This window comes from Cervus elaphus, chromosome 27, assembly GCF_910594005.1.
Source record: "Cervus elaphus chromosome 27, mCerEla1.1, whole genome shotgun sequence".
Taxonomy (NCBI): Eukaryota; Metazoa; Chordata; class Mammalia; order Artiodactyla; family Cervidae; genus Cervus; species Cervus elaphus.
In genome coordinates, this window is record NC_057841.1 from 24731637 (window position 1) to 24749040 (window position 17404).

The 17404-nt window shown below is 44.8% G+C and overlaps 1 protein-coding gene across 9 annotated transcripts in view; it reads right to left on the reverse strand.

Moving 5' to 3' along the window:
* Positions 1-17404, reverse strand: part of FHOD3 (formin homology 2 domain containing 3) — a 502620-nt gene that overhangs the window by 442333 nt on the left and 42883 nt on the right. The window lies entirely within an intron of this gene.

Genomic DNA, 17404 nt, shown 5'->3' on the forward strand with positions numbered 1-17404 from the left:
TCCACCGTCCACAGAACTCTCCAGGCAAGAACACTGGAACGGACAACTCACCAAAAAGGACAATAGGTCTCTTTATTACTAGTCTCATTTCTAGAAAATTTATTTAACAAATACTTGTTGTTGTTGTCACTGTTCAGAAGACAAGTTGTGTCCAACTCTCTGCAACCCCGTGGACTATAGTCCGCAGGCTCCTTCTGTCTACACAATTTCCCAGGCAAGAATACTGGAATGGACTGCCATTTCCTTCTCCAGGGGATCTTCCCTGACCCAAGAATCAAACCTGCATCTCCTGCATTAGCAAGCAGATTCTTTACTACTGAGCCACCTGGGAAGCCCATTAACAAACACTTACATGTTGTTAATTATATCCATTCATAACTCTAAGCATTTTACATATATTACATCATCTCATTCTCACACAAACTCTAGTCATTTTCTTTGTTATCCCCATTTCACAATGAGAAAGCTGAGTCACCGAGACAGACTAGGACACTTGTCATATCTGATAAGTGATGGAGGTGGGATTTGAATTCAGGGAATCTGAACTGAGGTCATGCTCTTGACCACTATGCTCTGCATCTGCTCTACGGCCAGAGACCTTCTGAAGACTTGAAAATACACTCTTAAAATGCAGCTTTGGTGATCTGAGTATTCTGGTCTGGCCAAGGTAATGCTGCAAGCTTGCCAACTCCATTCCCTTTTCCTCCTGGGGACAGAGACCATATATCCCAGGTTTATAGTTGTGCTGTTGCTGGGTAACTGAGTACTGACCACTGGAATATCAGTGAAAGGGAAGAATCCCAACAGGCCTGGCCAAAACACTCCTACCCAACCGTACACCTTTCTTCTCATGCCTGTGGCCAAATATAGAGGAGCCAGAGAGGATTCCCAAGTCTGGAAACCAGCAGACCCCAGACAGCAGCAGCTTAGGTCCCCGAATCACTGCATGGAAGACAGCATTTTGCTGCCCAGCCCCCACTGACCCATCCTGGACAGTGACAAGTGCAAGACATGAGCCTTTGCTCTAGTAAGTCATTAAGACTCTGAGGCTGTTTCAATTAGCCAGCATGACATGACATTTAGAATAATCCATACACTTAAAAACACAGGAAAGTAATTTTAACCAAAGATGAACATTATGAGAAAGTCCAAGTATATAACCTCATGCTTCATTTCTCAGGCTGTAAGGGTGGCTCCTATTATTCATCCACTTGATGAGTTAAAGCTCTTATTCCAAAATGCCAGGAGACTAGAGAGAAGTGGAGGCAAATACGTGGCTACTTCAAAACATCTAGGTAAAGGCCTGCTAATCCTCCTGCTATAAGTGAGATTTCAAACAAGGAATTAGTCTCCTTTGATGGAAAAGCTTTATTATCCTGAACAAGAGAAATAAAGACCGTCAACTCGTCCAGAATCAGCATCTATACCAAGCTGCTAATTCTTACAGAGACCCCCACAGCTCCACGTTTCTGGTTATCCTCTACAGAATGAAAGGAATTTGTTCTTTGTTATTTGTAAGAAATAGTTAAATCATTTGAAGGGGTTAATCCTATTTGATTCACTTGTTTTATTTCTCTAATAACAAACTATTAAAGGCATGCTGGTGAGGGTCAACATTCTTGACTGGCACTTTACAGATGGGCAACCTGATCTGAGAAAGCTGGGACCCGACGGGTCAAACTCACTGTACTCTGGTGTCAGAGGTGCACCCAGGGTGTGGGGGGAACACTCAGGGGATGTGTCCAGGTTGCAGGGGGCGATGGTGGGGGAAACACTCAGGGGAGGTGCGCCCAGGGTTTGGGGGGAACACTCAGGGGAGGTGTGCCCAGGGTGTGGAGGTGGGAATGGTGGGGGGAACACTCAGGGGATGTGCCCAGGTTGCAGGGGGCGATGGTGGGGGGAACACTCAGGGGAGGTGCGCCCAGGGTGCGGAGGTGGGGATGGTGGGGGTAACACTCAGGGGATGTGCCCAGGTTGCAGGGGGCGATGGTGGGGGGAACACTCAGGGGAGGTGTGCCCAGGGTGCGGAGGTGGGGATGGTGGGGGGAACACTCAGGGGATGTGCCCAGGTTGCAGGGGGCGATGGTGGGGGGAACGCTCAGGGGAGGTGCACCCAGGGTTTGGGGGGAACACTCAGGGGAGGTTTGCTTAAGCTTTGGGGGGGGACACCCAGGGAGCTGGCTTCCCTGCCTATGGAAGCAGAGGATTTCCTGCAGGAGTCTCCTGGGTTCGAGTCTCCTGTGAACTAAAATCAGACTTTATCATTCTTAGGTGGAAATTTTAATTAGACAAGGAACCCGTTACCATGTTCACTGGTCCTTGTGTACGTAGAGCTGTAATCACTGCAGCTCATTCTTTCTTTTAATTCCTACTGGCATTTTCAACTAATAAAGCTTTTGTGGTCCATTCTGTTGACAGTATCAACACTTCTGCTCATTTTTAATCCCACATATCATCAACAGACTAGAAGACAAGGAAACTGAAAGCCCTTTGCATGCTCAGTCACTAAGGAATGTCTGACTCTTTGAGACCCCAGGGACTGTAGCCCGCCAGGCTCCTCTGTCCATGGGATTTTCCAGGCAAGAAGACTGGAGTGGGTTGCCATTTCCTCCTCCAGAGGATCCTCCCGACTCAGGGACTGAACCTGCATCTCCTGCGTTGGCAGATGGATTCTTTACCACTGAGCGACCTGGGAAGACCAAAAGCCCTTTAAGCTATGATCATTTCTTTTGCCTCCATCCTTGGAAATGTTCGAGTCCAAAGAAGGAAGCTTTTGGATAGAGTTTCTGGTTCCCCCTCAAGGGGGTTGAAGGCATTCGGAGGCTATGGTCCACACTCAAAGCCAGACAGAGAGAACCGAGTCAGAGAGGAAGTACTGCTCTGTTGTATAGAGAGGCAAGACGTGCACGCATATGTGGTACAAATATTCCCACCATGGCCAGTTTCAAGCTACCAGTGTGAAGTCACTGAGTGTGGAGCTAAAAAGAGATACACTGCAGCTCACCAGCATATAGTATTTTTATCATACTGACTCAGGAGATGAAAGTAACCTCCCAATGCAATGAAACAATTAGAAAGTAACATGTTTTGAGTACTTTTTTGAGGTAGTGTTGGCTCACAATATTATCAGTTCCAGGTGTAAAGCAAAGGGATTCAGTTATGCCTATATATAGTATATACTTATGTGTATATATTTGAATATTTTTACCTTTGCTTCTGATATACTAATAGCTTTTATTCATTGAATACTGATACAGGATAATTTAATTTTGCATGATGGCTGCATTGAACAAAATTCCCTCTCGAACCACCCAGACCAGCTTCAGCACATGCTGCTTCTGGCCCTCCCAGGTGCCTCAACTTGAGGCACCTCAAGGGGACACTAGCAGGCAGCAGACGAAGGCTGAGCCACCCTGTCCTAGGCTTTCGGTCCTCACCCTTCCCCCAGTCCTGTGCTTTCCTCCTTAGCTGGAGCAGATGTGGATCACTGGGGGCCAGCAGATATGAAAAAGTGTTAGTCGCTCAGTCGTGTCCAATTCTTTGTGACACCATGGACTATAGCACCCTACCCCCAACCAGGTCCCTCTGTCCATGGGATTACTGGAGTGGGTTGCCATTTTCCTCTCCAGGGGATCTTCCCAACCCAGGGATCAAACCCAGGTCTCCTGCATTGCAGGCAGATTCTTTACCATCTGAGCCACCATTCTTACTGGCAACCATGGTTATTTTCCGCATCGTCTCCACCCCATGCCTCCTGATTTTATTTCGCAGCAGCTGGGGTGAATACCTGGTTGGCCCCACCGCTCACCCTGACCCACCAGGTACCTGCCTCCTCATGCTCCCAGCAGCCCCAAATCACAACAGGGCCACCCCCACCCGCTGCCACCCCAGCCTCCCAACCACAGAATCCCAAAACCTTAGCAGAACTGCTTGTTCTCATGATTCCGCTCCTCACATTCAGAGCATCAGTAGCTACTGCCATTTCCATGGTTCAATTTTAACAAAATTATATGTTACCCATGGGCTGGGCACCAAGGAATACATATGGGCTTCCTTTCCTCAAAGATCATTTTGTCAAGCAAGTATGACACATTAATAGAACACAGAAGAGAATGAAAAGCCACTTAAACCAACTGTCAAAATGTGTGGAAGTTCACCTTCAGTTGTATTCCTTCCGTTGTAATTAGCAGCCACAGCCCCTGAGACTCAAGCATCCTCTGTCAGACAGGACACCTCCCTTCCAGCAGAAAGGCTGCCTGACTTCCTAAGCCAGGTGTCATGACCCTGCCTCCATAATTAACACCTGGGCGATTTGTGCAAGTCCTTCAACTAAAACAGAAATGATGACTCTGTACCCTTTAGTCCCTTGAAAGTGGGGCTTACAGTAGGGCTATAGGAAGGGGGCAAGGTCAGCTTGCTCCCCTTAGCAAGCTGGGGCATGTGTGCATGTCCCGCAACTCAGGCAGCCTGTGAAGATGCCAAATGAATCCGCACACGCTGGCCACTGCGTTCCATGACATGAGCCCCACCATCACCACACCCCAGACGCACGATTAATTTGTAAACCATCACGGGAGCCAAGCAGGAGGAATACACAGCTACTGGGCTGGACTGACCCACGAACAGTAAAACCCCCTCAGTACTTTGGGGTTCAGCTTCAGTTACAAACAAATTGATAGGCACACCAAATACAGGCTTCAGTCTTGTCAGGGATAACTAAGTTAACAGTTACGAGAGAACGCGATAACGAGGCGAACAGGCAGCAAGTGGCGCTTAACTCCAATCGAGTTATTAGAAAGGGTCAGACAGAACCATTCGGACTCTGCTCAGAGAGAAGAGCACCCAGACGCCTCCCTGCCAGGCCAGTTCCTGACAGGAACCTCAATTCCTCCTGACATGAAGGGAACCTGATCCCCCCACCCCGGGCCTCTCAGGTCAAATGTCTTCCCAAATGATGGAAGGGCCCGGGAATTTCCTGACTCCAGCGATTTTCATGTCAACCCTGATCCCCTGGCAGCGTGGCCCCCGCACTCCTTTCCTGGCTCTGGGTTTGGTGGCCAGGACACTGCTGGGCATTTCAGGACACAAGACGGAGCCAGAAGGCCGGTGGGAAGACAGCAGCACAGGGTGATCTCAGGACAGCGGTTGGGGAAGGTGAGTGGCAGGGGACCAGGAATCTGGTGGGGCTGGGGTGCTGGGGAGGGGGTCAGTCACAGAGCCACACGAGGGACCCTTCCAAACACTCTGGAATTCTGTGCCACTCCTTTGGGCCAAAACAAACCGTTAAAATGGGGCCCGGAGCCCCGGAGACATAAGACAAGCCCTCCCATCTTTGCAGACCACCTGCACGAGGTCACCCGCCTTCTCCTGACAGTTCCTACAAAGACAGGGCATTCAAAACTGGAAAAGGCAGGCTCACCGTCCTGGGGAGGAAAAAATACCTAAAACGAGGCTGACGTCACATCTCAACTTATACCTTCTTTTCTTTCCTTAATCCGGTGAAGTGGCGTGTTACTGGGGTGGTTTAATGATTATCTGGGTTTGGCAGCAGGTCTAAAGGAATCCTTAGTCTAGGCAATAAAGTTCTGGGGAACTCTGAAATAGATTTGCACAGAACTGTTCTATAAAAAATACATGAGGTCTAATCTTAAGCTAATTTTGGTAAGAGTTCAGAAGTGGGAAAATACGTGCTGATTTTTAAAAGAAAAAATCCAAATAAATGTCATTTGCTGATGTCATTTCAGAGGTTCCTCCCATCCCTGCATCCACATTTTTGCAGCTCCTTCCATCAAGAGGTGGATTCCTTCTTGGTTCCTGGACTCTGGGCTGGCCTGGGTCTTGCTTTGGCCAACGTGGTGGCGAATGTCACATGGCAGAGACTTCAGAGACACCTGCTCACTATGGCTGGCCTCTCTTGTTGCCCTTGGAACGCGGCCACCACCCTAAGCAGCCCGTGTTCCCCGACTTCAGGGTACCTGGTTGCTCCCACTGCCCCTGCCAACAACAGCCTGCCAACTGCCACACGCTGAGCAGGGCCAATCTGGTTCCCCAAGGCTCCGAGTGAGCCGCTAGCTGATGACCGACCCAGGAGAGGGCCAGCCATGACGCGGCAGACTGGCCCAAAGCAGAACTGCCCAGCAGACCCACTGGGGTGGGACCACATTTCATGCTTGTTGCTTTCAGCCAATCTCTTCCTAGCCTGTCACCTCCATCCACAGCAGGTGGGCCCCCAGGGATTGCGGCCTCAGACTCAAGAGTGCTCAGTGGCTGGCTCTGAGGTGGGTAAGAGGCTCGCCCACCAAGGTGCCCGCTGAACACACCGTGACATCGCTGGCTCAAGGCAGGACCGCCAGCCCCATGCCCGGTCCTCAGCCACCACGGCACGTACATGCCCGGCCCTGCCCCTCCTGGAGGCCAAGCCCCCACCAGGGACCAAGGACAGAGGACAGGAGACAGCAGCAGCTGCTGGGAGGAACGGCCCGGCGCCCCAGCGAGTGGGGGCGCAGCCAGCTGCACTGTCCCCCCAGGAAGGCGCGGAGGCGGCAGGAGGTGAAACCCTGCAGGAGCTGCGATCCCAGGCCCTCTGAGCCCGTGCCCTCATCACGTCGTACAAAATGCACATTCGAACAGAAAAAATGATGAAGACGTTCAAAATGGCAACGGCCAGCCCAGGGCCCATCTGACGGCGCTGGGCCTGCTCCCGGCTCAGAAGTGAAGCCCTGCTGTGGGCCCGTCTCGCTCCAGGGCCGGGTCCACTGTGGGCGCCCTGGGCCCCCCACTCCAGGCTCATCCGTCCGTCAGAGCAGCAGGCAGGCAGGCATCGCAGCAGGTCAGCTCTGAGACAGCTACAGTTTCCCCCTCCACTGCGGCTCCGGCGGCCAGGCAGTCATGAAGCTTCCGGCTTCCCTCAACTTTGTGGTTCCTTCTAAAGGCAGCAGAGACTAGAAACTCGGATGACAAGCAAAACCATCAGGAAGGACAGCTTTCCAACAAGCAAGGCCGCATGTCCCTTTCACAATTCTTCATAAAACCTTCACAGAATCCTGGCTCGGCCGGTCAAGCCTTTGTGGGCTTTGGCTGCCCCCATCCCTTGAGGGCCACGGCCAAGGGACGAGCGCACACGCCGCAGGGCCACCCCCTGCCACCTCCTAAGACGGGGAGTGAGGACACGGCGCTCATTTCACCATCCTTCAAACTACACGGACTTTCCACGTTCATTCCCTTCAAATGCATAACACATCTCACAACAACAACAACAACAAATGCATAGTTTCACATAAAGCTGTGATTTGAACATAATTTAAAAATAAAAGGAACACTGGGTCAGTTTTCTTTAAGAGAAAGACCAAAGGAAACTGACTCACATTGATATCAGAAGAAATCAGGCCTGTTGGTTAACCCCAACAAATCATATTTAAATTTCTAAATCTCTAGGGGCCCATTTAGCCACTTCAGAACAACAAATATATTGTGGGTACTTCATAAATGTTTTAGGGTTAAGTACAAGAATATTTTTGAAGATCAAGCATATATGGGTTATGAAATAAGATGAATGTATTTACTTTGAGAGCGGTTGGATTTTACTTCCTCAGAAACCTTTAGTAAGTTATGTTATTTGTGGCCAGCAACCTCAGTGAGAGAAGCAACATCCTGATATTGATTTAGGCAGCTTCCAAATCAAGCCCCAGACTTCTACTTAAGTCAACAAAATTGCACAGCTCACCAACCAAAGGAAGGGCTTCTGCCAAATTCTAGAAGACAGACAAAGGCAAGGTTTCTGCCATTAAGAGCTTAAATTGAGCAAGCGTGATAATATGGCAAATATTTGTATGATATTAAGGGACCTTTCTATCATTAAATAAATAACCAAAATCCATTAAACTTCTCCCTTAAAAAGGCCAGGCTATATTCACTTGGGTTTTTTCATTTTGTTTCTTTTTTTTTTTTTTTTAATTGGAGGCTAACTACTTTACAATAGTGTAGTGGTTTTTGCCATACATTGACATGAATCAGCTATGGGTGTACATGTGTCTCCCATTCAGTCAAGTTGAAAAACAGTTATCAGTAGCAAGTTTCAGTGTTATTATTGATCTATTATCATTCACTCATTCAGATGAATAATCCTTTCCTGTGCTCCTTCTCTGGCCTGGCACTGCGGTATGTCCTTGTATGACAAGCCGGATTCCAGCGGGCATTCACGGCTATGTGGGGGCCCAAACACCAAACAGGGAAAAGAGGAGAACAAGGAGTTAGCAGTAACTTTGCTGTTTCTGCTCTTACTTTCACTGGAGGGATGAGGGAGCTGAAGTACAATGGATATAAAAGCCCTGACACAGAGGAGGTTGAGTAGTAGGGATACTAAAAGAAAGCAGGCCCAGGGCTCCGGAGGGGAAGACTTAGTGGCCATAGTAGATTTTAGATTTGATTCTAAGGCAACAAAAAGCTGCGAAATTGGTTGAAAACAGATGCATGCAGGATCACTTTTGCAATATGAGGACAGAAGGGGGAAGATAAATGAGAGGCCACTGAAAGGATGGCGGACAATTTGAAGGCGGCTTGGACAACAGTGGAAGCAGTAGAAACAGAAAAGGAGAGAGAGGAGTGATACAGCAAAAGAGGGGAAGGGAAGGAGGAGACGTGAGAACGACTCAGCGACTCATCAGATGTGGAGGGATCCCACAGGGTGTCTCGCTTGAGCAAATTAATACACGGTGCTACTATTTACTAACACGGGAAACATGATACAAAAAACTGTTGGGGGCAGGGGGATAGGATAAAATTGGTGTTATGTCCAAAACAAGTGGAGGAGCTGAGTAGAGAAATGGATTTGGGGATTTGGGCATGAATAAAAACATGGTGGTTGAAAGCTCACACATGCACGAGTGAACCTAAGGTAACAGCTAGTTCTTTGTGGCTGGAGGTTCTGTAAGGGGTCCCCCTTTTTGTTCCTAATAGTGGTAATTTGTGTTTTCCCATTTTTCCTCTAATACAGTTCTTTTATTCACTTATTAGTCTTTTCAAGGAACCAATTGCTTTTCCATTATTTTAAGTCTGTTTTCTATCTCATTAATTTCTCTTATCTTTGCTATTTCCTTCCTTCAGTATTTTTGGGTTTAATAAGTTGGGTTTTTTCTAATGTATAAAATGTGAAGATTTTCAGTCTTTCTTCCTCTCAATCATGTGCATTTAAGACAATAATTTTCCTCTAAGTAAGGTTTAACTACAGACCACAAGATCCAATATGCTGTATTTTCATTATCTTAAATCCAAAATATTTTCTCAACTCCACTGGGATTTCTTCTTTGACCCACAGGCTATTTAGGAGGGTGTATTACATAATTCCCAAGTATTTTGGAGTTTTCTAGCATCTTTGTTACTGTTTATTTCTAGTTTAATTTCACTATGGCCAGAAATACATTCTGTATGATTTCCATTCTTTGATTTTTCAAGTTTATCAAACTATAGTTGATTTACAATGTTGTGTTTAATTTCTCCTGTAAAGTGACTCAGTTATACATATATATAGTCTTTTCTTCTGTTTTTCCATTATGGTTTATCACAGGATATTGAGTAAGTTCCCAGTGCTATATGCTAGAACCTTGAAATTTATTGAAACTTATTTTATGGCCCAAGGTAAGCACGAAGGATGTGTACTCAACAACTGCAGTGCTTGTTAAATGAGCTTCTCAAATCTCCTCTATCTTTATTGCTCTTCATATGCTTATTCTATAGAGAGGTATATTAATTTCCCACCACAACTGCAAATTTTTCTATTTTTCCCTTATGTCAATATTTGATTTAGACTTACTAGTGAAAATATTATTTCCTAGTCTTTTAGCACCATGAGATGCCCCCTTATCTTTAGTAACACTTCTTGCCTTACAGATTCTGGCGTCTGTTACTAGGATGGTCATACCAGTTTCTTTGGGTTAGAGTTGCACAGTTTATCTTCTTCCAGTCTTTTACTTACAACATTTGGTACCCATATATTTGATATGTACCTCCTGTAAGAAGATAACAGCTTTTATCCAATCCAACAATCTTAGTTTTTTTAATAAAAGCATTTTTTAAAAGTCTGTTAACCTAAAGTGACTGATATTCTCTAGGTTCCAATCTACATATTTAGTATTTGACCTACATGTTCTAGTTTACTTTTTCTGCCTTTCTTAGCATCTTTTAGTTTAAAGCACTATTATCTACTATTTCATATTTCCTTCTTATTATTATTCTTATTCCTAGCTATATATTCTTTTATTAATTCTTTCAGTAATTTATCCTCTAAATAATCTGGCTTCCTAACTCAGCAGAACCTACTATGAATGAGAGTTATCACTTACCAGAAAATGTAAGGGCCCTAGACCATTTTAATATGGTATACACCTTTCAACATAATGAGAGATGTATTTTGGACTCTATGACATAGTATTGTCTGGCAGTCAATGTTCATTTAAATTCAACCACATTTTCACTTTGGTCTCTTGCCCTTCATTCCTTCCTGGGTTTCCGTGCTTCTATCTGTGATTATTTCCTTCTGCCTGAAGAAGTCTATTTAGCAGTTTTTAAGTGAAAGTCTACTGGCAACAAATTTCCTCAGTTCCTATTTTCTAGAAACACCTCTATTTCATTTTTTTTTTTTGTAATACCTGTACTGAGATATAATTCACAAACCATATAATTCACCTACTTAAGAGTATACAATTCCTTGGCTTGTATATTCACAGATTTGTCCATCCATTACTACAATCAATTTTAAAACATTTCCATCATCCCAAAAAGAAATCACAATTGTCCATTAGTAGTAACTTCTCATTCCTGCAAACACACCCGCTCTATACCCAGAAACCATGAATCTACTTCCTGTCTCTACAGATTTACCTTTCTAGACATTTCATATAAATGGAATCACACAATAGTCTTTTGTGACTAGCTGCTTCCACTACTTAGTACAAAGGTGTCAAATTTCTTCCTTACTACAGCATTTATCAGCACCTCACTCCCGTTATTGCTAAATAATATTCTATTACACAGATACACCACATTTGATTTATCCATTTAACAGGTGATGGACACTGGGTTGTTTCCACTTTGGGGCTATTATGAACAAAACTACTATGAATATTTGTGTACAAGTTTTTATATAGACATATACTTTCATTTCTCTTGGGAGTGTATCTAGGAGTAGAACTGCTGAGTCACAAAACATCTCTATGAGTAGTATTTTAAGAAACCGGCAGACTGATTTCCAAAGCAGCTACACCATTTTACATTCCCACCAGCAATGCACGAGGGTTCCAATTTCTCCAAACTTTACCAGCACTTGTTTTCTTTTTGATGATAGCCATCTTAATGAACGTGAGATGGTATTTCATGGTTTCTGTTTACATTTCCCTGATGACGAATGATTTCGAGCATCTTTTTATATATTTATAGGTCATTTGCATATCTTCTACTGAGAAATGACTATATAAATTCATGGCCCATTTTTAATTTGGATTGTCTTTTTTGTTATCAGGTTGTAAGTATCCCTTATATATTATACATACAAGTCCTTTATTGGCTACATGGTTTGCAAAATATTCTCCCAATTTATGAGTTGCCTTTTCACTTTCTCAGTGGTGTCCTTTCAAAAGCTTTCAATTTTGATCAAGTACAATTAACCTATTTTTTTCTTTTGTTGTTTGTGCTTTTGGTATCATACCACCTTTACTTTAAAGGATATCTTTGCAGGCAACAGAATTCTAAATTAGCAGTTATTTGCGTGAAGTACAGGTTACCTTGGAGATATTGCAGGCTATGTTCCAGACCACTGCAATAAAGTGAGTCACATGAATTTTTTGGTTTCTTATGGGAGGGAGGTTCAAGAGGGAGGGGACATATGTATACCTATGGCCGATTCATATTGAGGTATGGCAAAAACCAACACACTATTGTAAAGCAATTATCCTCTAATTAAAAATAAATAAAAATTTTTAAAAGTTATACTATATTGCAGTCTATTAAGTATGCAAAAGCATTATATCTGAAAAAATGTACATTTAAAAAATATTTTATTGCTATTAATAAAAAACATTAACCACCATGACAAAGCCAGGTTGCCAAAAAACTTCAATTTAAAAAAAAAAAAACCACAGTATCTGCAAAACACAATAAAACTAAATATACCTGCAGTCACAAACTATTAACTTCACTGTCTTCTAGCTTACATCATTTCACATGAAACATCAGATGCTGGTTTTACTGTTTTTCTTTTGAAGATAATCTCTTTTTCTCAGGCTTCATTTAATATTTTCTTTGTCTTTAATTTACAACAGTTTTACTGTGAAGTGCTTATGTGTAGTTTGCCTTGTATTTATCCTGTCTGGAATTTATAGCACTTCTTGAAGTTGTGGCTGACGTCATTTGTTAATTTGAGAAAATACTGGCCATTATCTCTTCAAATATTCCTTCTGCCCCATTCTCCTTTTTCACTCATTCGAGGACTCCAACACATATTTTAGACCGTGATCCACCTGCTTATCATGCTCTTTTCTGCATTTTCTGTTTTTTGTGCTCCATACATCTTAATATCTTCTACTGATCTATATTTCACATCTTTAATATTCTCTTCATCTGTGTCTAATCTTTAGTTGAACCACCCACTCTATTAATTTGGGGGGGTTATTTATTTATTATTGATCTATTTGGCTGTACTGGGTCTCTGTTGCTTTCTCTAGTTGTGGTGCACAGGCTTCTCATTTTGGTCGCTTCTCTTGTTGCAGAGCACAGACTCTAGGCATGCAGGCTTCAGTAGCTGTGGTACATGGGACCAGTTGCTCTGACGGATTCAGAATCCTCCCAGACCAGAAACTGAACCTGCATCCCCTGCACTGGCAGGCAGATTCCCAACCAATGGACCACCAGAGAAGTCCCTATTTTTAATTTCTGTATTTTTCATTCTACAACTTTCATTTGCTTCCATATATATATGTGTGTGTGTGTGTGTGTGTGTATATATATGTATATATATGTGTATGTGTGTGTGTATATATACATACACACACACATATACATACACACACACCATTCTTGTTTTGCTTTGTTTAAATTCACCATCTTGCCTCATTTCTTGAATGTATTTCTCATGTTTTAGAGATCGCATCTAGTAACTCTAGTATCTAGAACACTTACAGACATTTCTGTGGTTCCCCCCTCCCCTTGATCATGTCTCTGGATATACCAGGTACATTTTATTGAATACAATCATTATTTATTTAAAAAAAAAAAAACACCTCAAGGTTCTGAGCGATAGCTTCCTCAGCTTCTGGTAGCCGTAGGAGTAGATCATAGTAATCCAATTAAGGACTGAGCTCACTCAAAACTGGGTTTCAGTCTCTGTATGCCTTGCCTGATTTCAGTTAACACTTCTTCTACTCTGTTTTTCTCTCCCCAGCATTATGAATAGTAACTTTACCTAACTTTCCAGCCTCCTCACAGTCACTATCTGCTTCCTTCAGAGTCTCTGCACCTGCTACTGATGAACTGGTACATGCATCACAGTAAAAAGAACTAAGAATATCAGACTTAGTGAGTATGACCTCAATAAATTTCTCTCCTCTCTCGAATCTTGGCCTCCCAAGTCCTGGCGCCTTTGGAGTTCTCTAGTGCCTTCAAACAGATGGGTTTTGGTCCTCTGTTTACCTTATAAGGTTGTTCTCGGTAGGAGTATTGGTCTGCTACAAGCTAGTCCCTTATAGCCAGATGTATAACTGAGCAAGACCCTAGGAGGCCTCCCCTGGACAGATCCCTGCCCCATATCCTCTGCTGTAGCTCCTCTCTGAAGTCCCCAGAAAATATTATCTCATGCATATTTCATGACTTTTTCAGATGTTAAAAACCACCACCAAATGAAAGAAATTAACTACCTGATGACCATGAGCACACAGCCCCCAGACCTTCCAACACCTAAGGATTGATGCCAACCACACTGCTATCTCAACATCAACCAGAGAACTGTGCACCAGCTGATCACATATCCTGGGATGTCCCTCCCTCACTTGGCCTTTAAATATGCTTTGCCAAAATTCTTGAGAGAGTTCAGGGTCTTTTGAACATGAGCCATCCATTCTTGCTCAGCCCTGAGATAAACGTTCCTCTGCTACAAACTCCAAAGTTTCAATTTGTTTGGCCTCACTGTGTGTTGAGAAGCTCCCCTGGTAGCTCATCAGTAAAGAATCCACCTGAAATGCAGGAGATCGGTCCCTGGGTTCGGAAGATGCCCTGGAGAAGGAAATGGCAACCACTCCAGTATTCTTGACTGGGAAATCCCATGACCAGAGAAACCTGGCAAGCTACAGTTCCTGGAGTCACAAGAGTCAGACATGACTTAGTGACTACACCACCACTGTGTGTTGAGCACACGAACTTGTATTGGGTAACATAATCCCAAACATCTATTTAATAGCTGAAAACATTTACTATTCACTTGACATGAATTAACATTAATTATTTAATCCTCACACAAGTTATGAGGAAGGTACTATTATTATTTTCATCTTATAATTAATGTAAAACTCACACACACACACACAAAAAAAAACCGTAATTGATCAAACAACTTGCCACAATCATCACAATTAGTAGCAACTCAACTCAGACCGCCTGGCTCCTGAGACTTACCTACAACAGAATATCCAATTCGGAGGAAAGATATGCATAAAGCCCTCTGCAATTCCAACATTCAGTGACTGCATCAAAGAAGAGAGGACTGAAGAGGATCAGCCGGAGGGACCAGAGCAAAGCCAGGGGAAGGTTCCTCTAAGCCCAGAGAGGCATTTAAACCTGCACGTTACGACTGCACTGCCTCGAGCTCAGAGATACTCTCACAGGACTTGTGTAGACCCTCACCCACCCCACAGCCCACCGGCACCACTCAGCACGTGGGCACATGCCCACCTGCCCCCACGCGCCTACTTGGGCACAGGACAGAAGTCACCGGGTGGCGCGAGCAGACAAAACAGCCTGAATCAGAGACCAGGTCTGAGAAACGCAGGCCGAGGCCGGCAAAAATGCGCGTGCGCAGAGGCGCCAAGACCCCAGAGCATGCTCCGTTGTCCCACATAGAAGTATTATATGTGAAGGAACTAAAAAAAGGAGTATGTTCAAGACTGACCAGTGTGGTTCCCAAAGCATGGCCTGAAGACTCCCGGGAGGACTCAGACTATTTCAGGAATCCACCAGGTCAAAACTACCTTCATATTATAGCCTCTTAACTGAACTGACTTTTGCACTGGTATTGGGGAAAACCACTGGAACTTTAGCAAGAATCAAGACAGAGACACCTAAGTCTACTAGTCATTGTATTCCTCACCCCTGTGCACTCACAGTAATAAAAGTGTCAGCTACACAAAACAATGCCTTTACTGAAGTATTAAAAATTATTGATTCTATTAAATTTTTTAAAAGGCACAAAATCAAAAAAAAATCAAAAAAAAATAAAAAATAAAAAAAAAATAAAAAAATAAAAGGCACAAAATCAATAGTAAAGGTAAGAATATCAAAACTGTGGCTACAGAGCATTAAATCCCAAGTGCAGAGCTCTGTGTGACAACATTGTCACATACCCATGAGACCAGTCCTGGGGCCACCACTCAACGCTGACTCCTGGGTTCTAGGTTGTGAGCCAGAACCGGCTAGTTGACTCTGAACCAGCTCCTCTGGTCTGCTCACATCCCTGCCTGGTAGGGCCTATAGAACATGACTTGGAATCACAGGGCCCTACTGCCCAGTGACTCCGCCATCCCTAGAACAGTGGTTCTTACGCTGCTGTGTGCACACTAACCTTCCAGGGAGCTGTCTGTAAGGAGCTTCCCAGGTGACACCCCTATATTCTAATTCTGAGGGTCTGGGTGAGCACGGCTCAGGACACTTATATCTACCATCGGCAGGTGATCTGATACAGGGGCCTGGGGTCCACTCTAAATAAAGGTGCCAACAATACCTAACTTCAGCTCCCCTGGGGGAGGACAGATGGCTCAGATTAGGCTGAGGACCAAGAGGAGAAATTGCAAGGGGGCTGGGGGAGGGGCAGTGGTCCCAATCTCTTTGGAACTTTTCCCTCTTCATCCAGTCTCCAGAGCCTCCCTCACGCTCTGCCGTATTTGTGTGAACTGTTTCTCATGCTGGCAAAGTATGTCTTGAAGCCCAAGTGTGCGGGGATTAAGCCGACGCCCCAGGGAAGGTCTACTGACTGGTATCCTAGGAAAACACACAAACTGGCCAAGAACCCAGCTCCCCCTGGCATGTATGATATGAACACCCAGGAGCAGAAGCCACGCCTCAGGGAAGTCCAGCTGGCCACGACTGTGGACTTCTAGGAAGAGCTTCCAAGAACACTAGAGGGTGAGCTGCCTGCTAGCCAGGAGAGCCAGAACACCCTAGTCACTCCAGAGCGTCCCCAGAAATCGGCCTTGGGGAGACCAGAATATCAGCCTCAGACACAAGAGGCTGGGCCTCCACGCCGCAGGCTGCCACCAAACCAGCAGTGGAACATGCGGCGGGCCGGTTATAGTAACAGCATCTGACAAGGCAGACGGGACATCAGAGTGCAAATTGCAGCTCCTGCTGTGCTCATTTTGCCCACGTGGCATTTTAAAATATCTATGTTTAGTTGCCAATAGTTAAAAGAAATTTACATAAAATTCAGATTTCCAGCATCTCTTTAAAAATGGGAGGATCTGGAAACCCAGGGCCATCTCTTCTAGGCCCAGAGAGGCCAGGCTGAAGCAGTGCCCACCCTTTATTTGGGCAGTGCTATTGAGGGCAGGAGGAGAAGGGGGCAACAGAGGATGAGATGGCTGGGTGGCATCATCAACTCAATGGACATGCGTTTGAGCAAACTCCAGGAGACAGTGAAGGTCAGGGAAGCCTGGCTACACTCCATGGGGTCGCAAAGAGTCAGACATGACATCACCTGCCCACCTGGCTTGTTTCCATTACTCATCTGGACCCTGGCTCAGGTAACTCAAAGGTCCTTTATCCTCAAAACACTCTAGGATTTAATGTCCAATTTTTTCACTTACTTTCAACCATACATAGCACCAATGTTCTTCTGAGTAAACAGAGGATTTAAAAATCAGCAGCATGAAATCAGCAGGGTATTTCGCTCCATTCCCTTAGTAACTCATTAACAAGGTAACCAGACAGCCCTAGTTTAGTGATCAGCTGAAACCCCTCAACCAAACACTCTGCTTTAGGACCTCACTGATGTTTGTGCCATCAGCCCTTAGTGGGCTTCCCCGGTGGCTCAGATGGTAAAGAATCTGTCTGCCATGCAGGACACCCATGTTCAATCCCTGGGTTGGGAAGATGCCCTGGAGGAGGGCATGGCAACCCACTCCAGTAATCTTGCCTGGAGAATCCGCATGGA